This window comes from Artibeus jamaicensis, unplaced genomic scaffold (genome assembly GCF_021234435.1).
Source record: "Artibeus jamaicensis isolate MK-2021 breed Jamaican fruit bat unplaced genomic scaffold, CSHL_Jam_final contig_447, whole genome shotgun sequence".
In the NCBI taxonomy this organism is placed as follows: domain Eukaryota; kingdom Metazoa; phylum Chordata; class Mammalia; order Chiroptera; family Phyllostomidae; genus Artibeus; species Artibeus jamaicensis.
The window spans coordinates 2,226,060-2,237,341 of NW_026521834.1; positions in this window are offsets into that span (position 1 = coordinate 2,226,060).

The window sequence follows — 11,282 nt, forward strand, 5'->3', positions numbered from 1 at the left end:
AATGACCCTGCCCCTGGGCCTCTTCGTTTGAACAGATTGGCTTATCTGGGTTGCTGGGAGAAGTTCTGTTGGGGGGCGATGAGGTGGGGGAGAAGGTTCCAGGCCCCCATCCCAGCCTGAAGCCCTGTTCTGGCCTCTCTGGAAGCGTTAGATTAATTCCCTGCTCCTAGTTCCTTCTTCTCCGGAAACCCAGGAATTCTTCTTCTAGTCCCAGACGTCCTTTTCCCCAGCCCCTCCAGCCAATAGCAATCATTTGCATTATCAGGCTGTGGTTTACCCAACAATTTTAGCAGAGAGGTACCACCAAGATCTCATTTTACAGATGAGGAAGGTGATTCCAGGAGGTTACACAACTGAAAGCCAAGTTCAACTCAGATCAGCCTCATTCAAAACCAATTCCTTAGTGCCCTGACTACTGTGGCTCAGTGAGTTGGGTCGCCAGTTTGATTCCTGGTCAGGGCACATGCCTGGGCTGCAGGCCAGGTCCCTGGTTGAGGACAAGTAAGAGGCAACTGATTGATGTTTCTCTCCTCCATCAATGTTTCTTTCTTTCTCCTACTCTTCTCCTCCCTCTAAGAATAAATAAGTAAATAAATAATCTTTAAAAACAACTAATTCCTTAGCTGCACTGTCTCTCCGGATCCTACTCCACTTTAGTCCAGAAAACTCACTCAGCCTCTTGGGCGGAGAAAACAAGCGGGAGTGGGCAGCCAGTTCCAGCCCCTCTGGGGTAAGAAACAGTGTCTCTGCGGTGGTTCCTGACTCAGGAGGGAACAGAAACCTCTGTGAAGAAAGGCCACCAGATGCCACCTCCTGCGTCCACCGGGCCCACTGGTCCTGCCCCGTGACCGAGCCTCAGCGGGGAGGCAGGGCTGCCTGCCCCCTACCCACTGCCCCTCTTGCACTCGAGCCCCTAGAATCAAGTTCAAAGCCACACTGCCATCCTGCCGCTGCAGCTGGCAGAGCCCACCCCCAGGGCTGGCTTTGTGAGCACGTGACTGGAGAAGTTGGCCACACAGGGGCTTGCTCAGAAGGGCCCACCACGCTTCATCCAGTGCTCTACTGCAGCTGTCTTGAAGGTCTTGATCATTTTTGAAAAAGGGGTCCCACATTTTCACTTTGAACTAAACCCCGCAAATGATGTGGCAGGTCCTGCCTACAGTGTAAAGAAAGCTCTGAGCTAATGGGGCCCCATCCTGTCACTTGTACAAATGAAGAAACCAAAACCAGGAAGTGAAAATGTCTTGGCTGGGTTGCAGGCAGGCAGTGGTGGAGGTAGGGGGCTGGGGGGCAGGGGTCAGATGTTCAGGGACCACGCTGAGGGGGCGCTGTCTGTTCGGAGCCTAATGCGGGAGTTCCCCAGCTCCTTTCTCCCCAAGCCCTGGAGCCCAGCATGGGGATCCCCTTGACAACAATGCTGAGTTCGACCCCACCCCCCACCCCAGGGTCCAGCTCTTCTAGGGACTCTTCCCACACAGCTCCTAGACCACATCAAACAGTAGCCCCTTCCTGAGAGGTTTCTGGCCCAGGGCAGAGATCCAGATGGGGGTGGGGTGGGAGGGGAGAGTCTATGCCACCCTCACCCCTGCCCCATGCTCACCCCAGGGCTCTGTCTCTTCTGCACCCCTGGAGCATGGATACCTCACTGCAAGAGGGGCTCCTGGAGCCAGGAGAGAAGCCACTCCGGGCTTCGCCCAGCAGGCCCAGTGTCCCCTCCCCTGCCTCCCTTCCAGCCTCAGGGCAGCCCCAGAAGAGCACAGTCCTGGAGAACATCGGCTTCCTGCTTCCCCTTCCTTAGCCCCACCTGCCCTGCCTCTCGTTGCCCTCATTTTATAATCACATCCTAGTCAAAGGAACTTATATTTCTTAAGTGGTTTCTGTGTGAAAAACACTAGGGTTGTCCCCAAGCCTCTACGCCCTCAGGATCCCCCCCACTGCCTCCCCCGCTATCTCTCAGATTTCTTGCCACCTGCCCAGCCCAACCCCTCCAACCCCTTACCCACCCAACACCTCCCAGGTTTCCCCCTCCGGTCTGACTAATGCTGGAAGGCTGAGCTGAATATCACACACAATGGCCAGACCTCTCTGCCTGCCCCTTCTCGGGGCAGAGCCCGCGCCAGACAATGGCCCACCCTCTCCTTTCAGAACTGCCAGTTCTCCTGCTTCCTTACCTGGAGCTTGGGGATGCTGCAGCGTCTCCCTCCCCCTGGAATGCCAGGCTCTCCGTCTCCCACTGCTTAGTCCTGCCACACCCCCACCCCCCATCCCCAACCCCATCCCACCTCACTGGTCCTCAGTCACCATGGCGACCACATCTCTAAGTGGGAGGGACTAGAATCTCCCCATATTCTTCCTCCTCCTACCCATGCCCCCCTGCACCCCACCTTCTGTAGCTTCTGGATCCACATGTGGAGGAGGCAGGGCTCCAGACTCGGGGGGAGGGGGGAGGGGCACGCCAGCCCCTGGGGGTCATTGTTCAGCTCCCTCGCCCATTGTCAGGCAGGCGCCACAGCACAGATATCCCCAAGCTGGGTTCAGGGTCACCTGGGGTCAATTCCCATCATGGTCAGTGCCTCTTGTTTTCCATCTTCCTACTGTGTATGCGCAGGGTGGTCATACCCAGATGCCAGCCAGCCTGACCCATGAAAACCGAGCCAAGACACAGGGTCTCGGCTCTGTCCAGAAGCCTAAGAAGCCCTCTTCTGTTAATATTATCCTGACTTCTGTGGAAGGGGAACACCTCCAGGCTCGGGGTCAGCCACCTTACCAGGAAGATGACTTCTCTGGAAGTCTTTGACTGACCCCCTGAGACCTATTAGGAAGGGACAGTTTGTGCTGCAAGGAGACTTCAGGATGGACTTTCCAGAGGTCTAGACTAGATAGGGGTAAAAAAGCAGACAAGCCTGATCTGGGTCCCTTCCCATCTGCGAAGGAGCAAAGGCAAAGAGGGGTCTAGGTGGGCACTTGAGGAACTGGGCGGTGCGTCCTCTGCCCCCGCTGATCCCGAGGAGCCCGAGTTAACAGACATCTCTCCCGTCCTCACTGGACTTCTTCGCTGGTAACAGAGAAGTTGGAAAAGCCCCCCTTGCAGGCTGGCTCCTATCGGCTTGCAGGAAGTTGTGAAAGAGACACTGTGAGGCGGGAGAGCAGGAGCCCTGGGTCCCAGGCCAGACTGCCTCTTAGTCGCTGTGTGATGGGGCAGAGGGCTTGCCCACTCTGCCTCACGTAGGTGAGATGGTGTCCTTGCAGCCTATCTGGAAGCAGCTTGGCTCATTTCTAAACGTGATAGTATTTTTTAGAAAGAAGGAAGTGAGTGCTCTGGTTCCAGCCCCAGGCAGAGGGTTTCACAGTTACTCTGGCTCCTTTTTAAGTCTAGGTTGGGGTGGTGGGTGAGCATTTGCACCTTGGGGCCAGGCAAGGAGGACATGGCATGTGTTGAAAGCAGAACTGGACTCTAAGCAGAGCTGCTGTCACATCCCCCACCGCTCCTGACTCCATCCTTGCTGCCCTCAAGCACCTAGGCCTTGGGGCTCAAAGAGTACCTTCTCCCTTAGGCCTGGGCCGCATGGTAGGAGGGGAAGAAATCATTTGGAATTTAGACGACAGGGACTAGAGGAAACTGGTGTTGTAATGGGAAGGAGGACTTCACACCCAGTGGATGTCCTGGGGTCCCTGAGCCCCCTCGCCCCTGTTTCCTTCCCTTTTACAGGAACTGGACCTAGTCTCTGGCAGAGTTGAAAGGGGCTGCATCTCTGAATAATCCAAGAGAGTAGAGTCAGGGAGCCTGCGAGCTTCCCTGGCTCCACCTCATCCCAGCTACACAGGTGGGCTCCTGGGAGTCTCTCCTGGCCTTGACTGCCCTGATGAGGGAGCAGGGACCTCATCTAGGTGGTGGCTATGGCTTGGTTCGAAACTCGCTGGGGTAAGCTGGACACCCCTGTTCCCTGTGTCCAGTTCTCTGGGGTGGAGAAGGAGGAAGAAGCTTCCTGCAGTCTAACCTCTATTTCTCCTGCTGCCTCACACACAGTTCCATTTCCTTTGGTTTGCTGTGCCTTGGTTTCCTCACCTGTGGGAAGCTGGGGTGTCAGGGCCCTACGTCTCTTGTTGCAAGAGGGACAGGACATGGCCAGTGGAGTTTAGCAAATGAGGGTCCTAGGAAAATGATACGGGGGAGTGGAGGGTGAGGCGACCCGTACATCCTGCCCCTCTAGGCTCTGCCCCTCACTATCTTCTGCCACCCTGCCAAGTCTGAGGCCAGAGGACCACCCGACCAGTTATCCACTGAAGTTGGCACTCAGACACACTCCATGTCCACAGAGCTAGGAGACTGGCACCCCACGCCCCCACCCCAACCCAGGGACCACAGTCCCCCTTCCCCACCACTTTCCAGCCTTACCCCCAGCCCAGCAGTGGAGACCCTAACCCAGGCGTCCAGACTTCCAGCAGAGTCTGTACCCAGCAGGGGGAGGAGCAGAAGCCGGCATGGCAGGGTGAGCAGTGGGGGCTCTGCCAGCCCCCTCCAGTGCCCCAGTTCCCAGGCAGCTCTTAAAGGGACCAAGACGAATTAGTTAAAGGGAGCTTAAGGCAGTGGGTGAAGAACGTGGGTGGTGGGGGATGATTAGGTTTGCCAGGGGCATGAGGGCCAGAGTGGGGAGGCTTGACACCTCCTCCACTCCCCTGGAAGCCTCAGACTCCCCAGTCTAGACTTTCACTCATCCCATGTGACCCCCATGTTGGTACCCAGCTTCTGAGTACCACCTCCTCTATCCTGGTCTCTTGGGCCCCAGCCCACTTCCCCCTCCCACCCCCATATTCATGCCACCTCAGTCTCCGGTGAGAGCTGCCAGCTGGCACTGACTGGTACTAGGCACGGAGAATCGGCCCAAGGATTGTAAAGGTCTGAGGCCTGGCCCTGGAGGGGGAAGGGAGACCAGCACTTCAGAGTCCTTCAGGGCTGTAGGAGCTGTAGGAGCGGAAGGCACCTTCCGCTCCCAACGGCCGGGGACAGGAGAAGGGGCACTGAGGTGCTGGGGAGGCTGAGAGACACGGGTCCTGGCTCATGGCCGCCCTTGACTACTCCCTGGTAAGGTCGTCAGGGTGGTGACATGACAAAGAAAAATGACTTAGTTACTTCTGGCCGTGGAAGGGCTGAGGATAGCTGAGAGAAACACACAGATAAAGAGAGACAAAGAAATGGAAACTAAAAGACGGCAGATGGACAGAGGGTGACCAGCAAAAAACTTCAATTCTCACGTCACTCTTTTGCTCAAAACGCCCCTGGCCCCCCAGTGCCCATGGCATTGACTTCAGACTGCTTGGCAGGTGTCCTTGGCACCTCCCACTTCTGCAGTGTGCAGGCCCTACCCCAGCCCATCTGGGCCCTGCCTATCCTTACGTTTCAGTCTATATGTGTATTACATCTCCTACCTGGATGTAGCTGTGTGGAAATACCTAGAATGTCTCTTCATTTTTACCTGATAGAATTGTTGCTATTCTTCCATGCCCACCATAAAAGAACCCCTTCATCCATAACCCCCCTGGATCCTCCTGCAGTATTCTAAGTTGCCACAGGATTTCCTGGCAGTCAGGAGTCCAGCGGTCCACTACCAATAAGCTCTCTTTACTGGGTCTCAGTTGCCCCACTTGAAATGGGAATATTGCCCTGGCTGGTGTGGCTCAGTGGACTGTCAGCCTGTGAATTAAAAGGTCACTGATTCAATTCCCAGTCAGAACACACACCTGGACTTCAGGGCAGGTCCCCTGTTGGGGGTGTGTGAGAAGCAACCAACTGCATGCCAATGTTTCTCACCCTCTCTCTCTCCCTCCCTTCTTATCTCTCTGTGAAAATAAATAAATAAATTTTTTTAAAAAACACCACACCTTATTATAGTGTGCTAATAGTCTGCCCACTGATGGTGAAAGTAATTTGGCAACAAGTAAAAGTGCTCACACTGAGAGAGTCCGTTTCTGAGTCTATACATTTACAGTACTTGTAAAGTTCTTACTGTGTTGTCAGGTCCTGGGGACACAGAATGAATAAAACAGACAAAAATACCTGCTCTCTTGTGAATGTGTTCTGGTATGTAAGGCGGAAAATGAGCAAATATACACATGAAATATGTACAGCCCTGGCCAAGTAGCTCAGTAGGTTAGAGAATTGTCCTGATATATGAAAATTGTGAGTTCGATCCCCAGTCAGAGCACATCCAAGAATCAACCAATGAGCCCTGCCTGGTGTAGCTCAGTGGATTGAGTGCAGGCCTGCAAACCAAAGGGTCACTGGTTTGATTCCCAGTCAGGGCACATGCCTGGGTTGTGGGCCAGGTCCCCAGTATGGGTCGAATGAGAGGCAACCACACATTGATGTTTTTCTCTCTCTCTTTCTCCTTCCTTTCTCCTCTCTCCAAAAATAAATAGATAAAATTAAAAAAAAAAAAAAAAAGGACTTCTGCCAAGATGGAGGCATAGGTGGAGACGCCGTGCTTTCTTACACAACCAAGTTTAGAGACAACAAAATATTAGCAACAGAAAACACAGCCAGAACACAGAAAATTGAACTTTTCGGAAGTCTGATAACAACCAGTTCTTCAGCCTGACTGGTAAGAGGGGCGAAGCCAGCAGCTGGCAGAGTAGGGTTGCACAGGAAAACTCAGCAGACGGACTTAGGTGCGCCGATCCCAGGCATGGGGTTGCAACAGGCAGACCCAGTGAGCGACCCAGTGAACGACTGGTGACCCACCGAGGGCTCAGGGCGGCGGGTTAACTGTGGTCGTGCATTTCTGCGCAGATAGACCTTCGAGGGAGTGGACAGTGAGACGGGACCGAGCAGGCCCCAGCGGTGGGAGGCAGCAGAGGAGGCCACCATTTCCCCACTCTGACCCCCCTGCCCATATACAGCGTCCCAACCTAGCGACCTGGGCGGCCCTGCCCTGGTGAACACCTAGGGCTCCGCTCCTCATACTTAACGGGTGAGAACAGACCAAAAATGGATCAAGAAGATCTCAGAGCCCCAGAGCCCATAAATCTAAGTGATGAAAAAACAGCCAAACTTTCATATGCACAGTTCAAAACACTGGTGATCAGGATGCTCACAACACGGATTGATTTTAGTCACAAATTAAAGGAACAAATGAAGGCTAAACTAACTGAAATGAAGGGAATTGCACAGGAAACCAAGAGTGATGGAAAGGAAACTGGGACTCAAATCAAGAGACTGAACCAGAAGAAAGGAAAAAATGACCAAGCAGAAAAATATGAAGAAACAAGAATTCAAAAAAATGAGGAGAGGCTTAGGAACCTCCAGGACATCTTTAAACATTCCAACATCCGAATTATAGGGGTACCAGAAGGGGGAAAGGAACAGCCACAAGTGGAAAACTTATTTCAACAAATAATAAAGGAGAATTTCTCCAATCTGGCAAAGGCAGTAGACTTTCAGGAAATCCAGGAAGCTCAGAGAGTCCCAAAGAAGTTGGACCCAAGGAGGAACACACCAAGACACATCATCATCACATTAGCCAAAATTAAAATGAAGGAGAGAATCCTAGAAGCAGCAAGAGCTAAGGGGACTGTCACCTACAAAGGAGTTCCCATCAGACTGTCAGCTGATTTCTCAAAAGAGACCTTACAGGCAAGAAGGGGCTGGAAAGAAGTATTCCAAGTCATGAAATCCAAAGACCTACAACCAAGATTGCTCTATCCAGCAAAACTTTCATTTAGAATGGAAGGACAGATAAAGTGCTTCTCAGATGAGATCAAATTCAAGGAGTTCATCATCACCAAGCCCTTATTATATGAAATGTTAAAGGGACTTATCTAAGAAAAAGAAGATAGAAAAGATGAACAGTGAAAGGACAGCAAACTCACATATATTAACAACCACACCTAAAACAAAAGCAAACTAAAAGGACAGCTAGATCAGGAGCAGAACCATAGAAATGAAGATCACATGGAGGGTTAGCAACAGGGGAGTGGGAGGAGGAGAAGCGGGGGAAAAGGTACAGAAAATAAGTAGCATAGACAGTAGGTAGAAAATAGATGGGGGGAGGGCAAGAATAATAGAGGAAATATAGAATCTAAAGAACTTGAGACACATGGTCATAAACTAAAGGGAGGAAATGGTGGGAGTGGGGGGGTGCAGGGTGGAGGGGAATTAAGGGGGAAATAGAACAACTGTAATGGTATAATCAATAAAATTAAAAAAATCAACCAATGAATAGATAGGTAGAACAACAAATTGAGGTTTCTTCCCCCACCCTGCCAAGATCAACTTTTTTAAAAAAGAAGGAGAGAAAACTTTATTAAAAAGGAAATATATTCAGTGGTGTGAAGCGCTCTGGAAAAAATAAAGCAGGGAGAGTGGCTTGAAAGTGATAGGGCTTAGGATGCGGAGGAGGATCCTACATCTTAACTCTTGGTCAGAGAAGGCATTATTGGATGGTAACATTTGAACAGACTCCGGAAGAAACCAAGGGAATGAGCATGCAGATATCTGACAGGAAGAGTGGTCCAGGAAGAGGGAAAGACCAGTGCATGTGTCCTGAGGCAGGTGTGTGCTCTGGGTGCTCTGGGTACACCTAAGGTGGTCACTGGGGGCTGAGTGAGCACCAGTGAGAGCAGTGAGGGATGAAGCGAAGGCATTGTCTTGCCTGGCTATGCAGCATTGTAAGGACTTGGGCTTTTACACTGAGTGCTTTGGGAAGGCTCTGGAGGGTTTGGAGCAGAGGAGTTACCAAACTGTTACAGGATTACCCTGCTACTACACAGAGAATAAATTGTGTGGATAAAAGCAGTAGACCACTGCAGAAATTAACTCCATTATCCAGACAAGAGAGGATGGCAGCGATGGTGGTGGTCGTAGGAATGGACCGGGTGGTGGTAAGAATGGGCCAAATCCCAGATACATTGGAAAGATGGAGCTGACGGAACTGGCTAACGGATGGAATATAGGGTACGAGAGGACAAGAGTAGTTAAGGATGAACTGGAGGGTTTGGGGGCCCAAACAACTGGGAAGAAGGCTGTCCACCAGTTGAGATGGAGCTGACTGTGACCAGGCGCATTCAGGAGCGGAGCTGGTGGGTGGATGGACCCTGGATATCAGTTCTGGACATGTTAACTTTGAAAGGCCATTAGACCATTGAATGGGTATTCATGACTAGAGTTAAGGGCAAAGGAATGAGCTGAATTGTAAACTTGGGAGTCCTCAATGTGTGGACACTGTTTAAAGCCATGGGGCTGGGGGTGACTCTGGGCCTAGTGTGGACAGAGATGAACTGAGCCCTGGGGTGTGCCATCTGCCAGAGGTCAGGGAAAGGAGGAAGAATCAGCAGTGTCATCTAAGGAGGGCTGTAGAGTGATCATCTGTGACAAATAAGGCCAAGAAAGATGAGTCTGAGAAGTCGCCCCGGTGAGCCGTGTGCAGGGCATGGGGACCTTGACAAGGACAATCTTTTTGCAATGAAGAAGAAACAGGTCAGCAGGTGAGTGTGAGGAGGGGAAGTCTGAGGAGAGAGTACCTGGGGAAAAGGGGCCCCGGGCCAGGAAGAGGAGCAGGGAAGGCAGTACTGAGGGGTGGGTGGGGCTGCGGTCTTGTATTGATAAGGACTCCCCAGTCATCAGGGGAATCATTAGGATTGCATCCTAAGGAATGATCTGAAATATTTAAAGAAAAGGCGTTCACTATAGCATTATTTACAATATAAAACTGGGAATGAATGGAATGTGCAGAGAGGACTGGTTAAATAAAGTGTTGTATAAACACTCAGCCATGGAAAAGTATGTTTAGGTAGCAAATACCCTTTATAAAATGTTTTCAAGACATGATCTTGAGAACCAACATGAAAAAGATAATCTTGACAATAAAAAATGAGCAAAAGGGATAGAAACATGTTACATCAGAAGAGAATGCAAATAACCAATGCATATTAAAAATTTTCAACTTCTCTTCAAAGAAGTGTAATATGAAACAATACTGAAAATTAATTGTTTTCCTACAAGTTGGCAATGATTAAAACTGACAGAACTTGTGGTGTTGGGGGAGGGCAGACGAGCTCTGACACAGGTGAGAGCGATGCGGATCCCATCCCTCTGGACGGTCCGTGGGAGTATTAGCCACGGCTTTTTTGCTGCGTACACCTTTGAGTCAGCTAGTCCCCTTCTCAGAATTTATTTTGTGGAAATTCCCAGAGATATGTGCAAAGATGTGCATTCCAGGAAGTGTTATTTACAAGAGCCAGCAAAGAATTGTAAATGTTGCAGAGATTTTGAAACTGAAAAAATATAATTAAATGCTCACAGCCTCCCCTATAAGGTGCATGAGGGCTGTCACCAGCTAACTGGTTTTTCTTGCTCCTTTTCTGTCCTCTCTGTAATGACAAAGTATTAAATACATGAAACTGAAAAAATAATTCTTTTTAAAATATCTTATTTAATTTTTTAGAGAGAGGGGAAGGGAAAGAGAAAGAGTGGGAGAGAAACATCAACGTGTGGTTGCCTCTCACGCGTTCCCCACTGGGGACTCAGACCACAAGCCAGGCATGTGCCCTGACTGGGAACAGAACCAGTGACCCCCTGACTCACAGGCCCATGCTCAATCCACTGAGCTACACCAGCCAGGGCAAAAAAAAAAATTAATTATTTAAAAATAATGTTTATGCCCTGGCTGGTGAGGCTCAGTAGACTGAGCACCAGCCTGGGAAACCAGGGGTTGCTGGCTGGGGTCCTTGAGGACAGAGGTGGACACCTGCCTCGGTTGCAGGCCATGCAACCTGGCCCCAGTGGGGGGCATGCGAGAGGCAACTGATGAGTATTTCTCTCCTCCCTCACTGTCTCTCTCTCTAAAAATAAATGAATAAAAATGCTTAAAAATAAATAAAAATGTTTATAAACTTTGAAATAACATGGGAAGTACTTATGCAGGTTAACTGAGAAAATCAAAATGAAATATTAAGCCACAGTGAGATCTTAACTATATAAAGTATATATGCTCATGAAATAAACGTCTGGAAGGAAATCCATCAGCGGTTGCCCCTAGGCGATTGAAAAGGAATGACTTTTCCCCCTACTTCTTTGTACTTACGTGTGTTTTCAGTTTTACTACACAGTATGTGTTATATTCTTATAACAACAAAAAATGTTTAAATAACCACATGTGACCTACTGAGGGTTGAGTTGTGTCATCTGGTGTGGTGACCCACTTGTGGCACTCTTTGCGGGATTGCCTTATCCCCAGAGCCCTTCTCAAGTACAGAGACCTCGCCTGTGAGTTCTGGGGTTCTCCAGC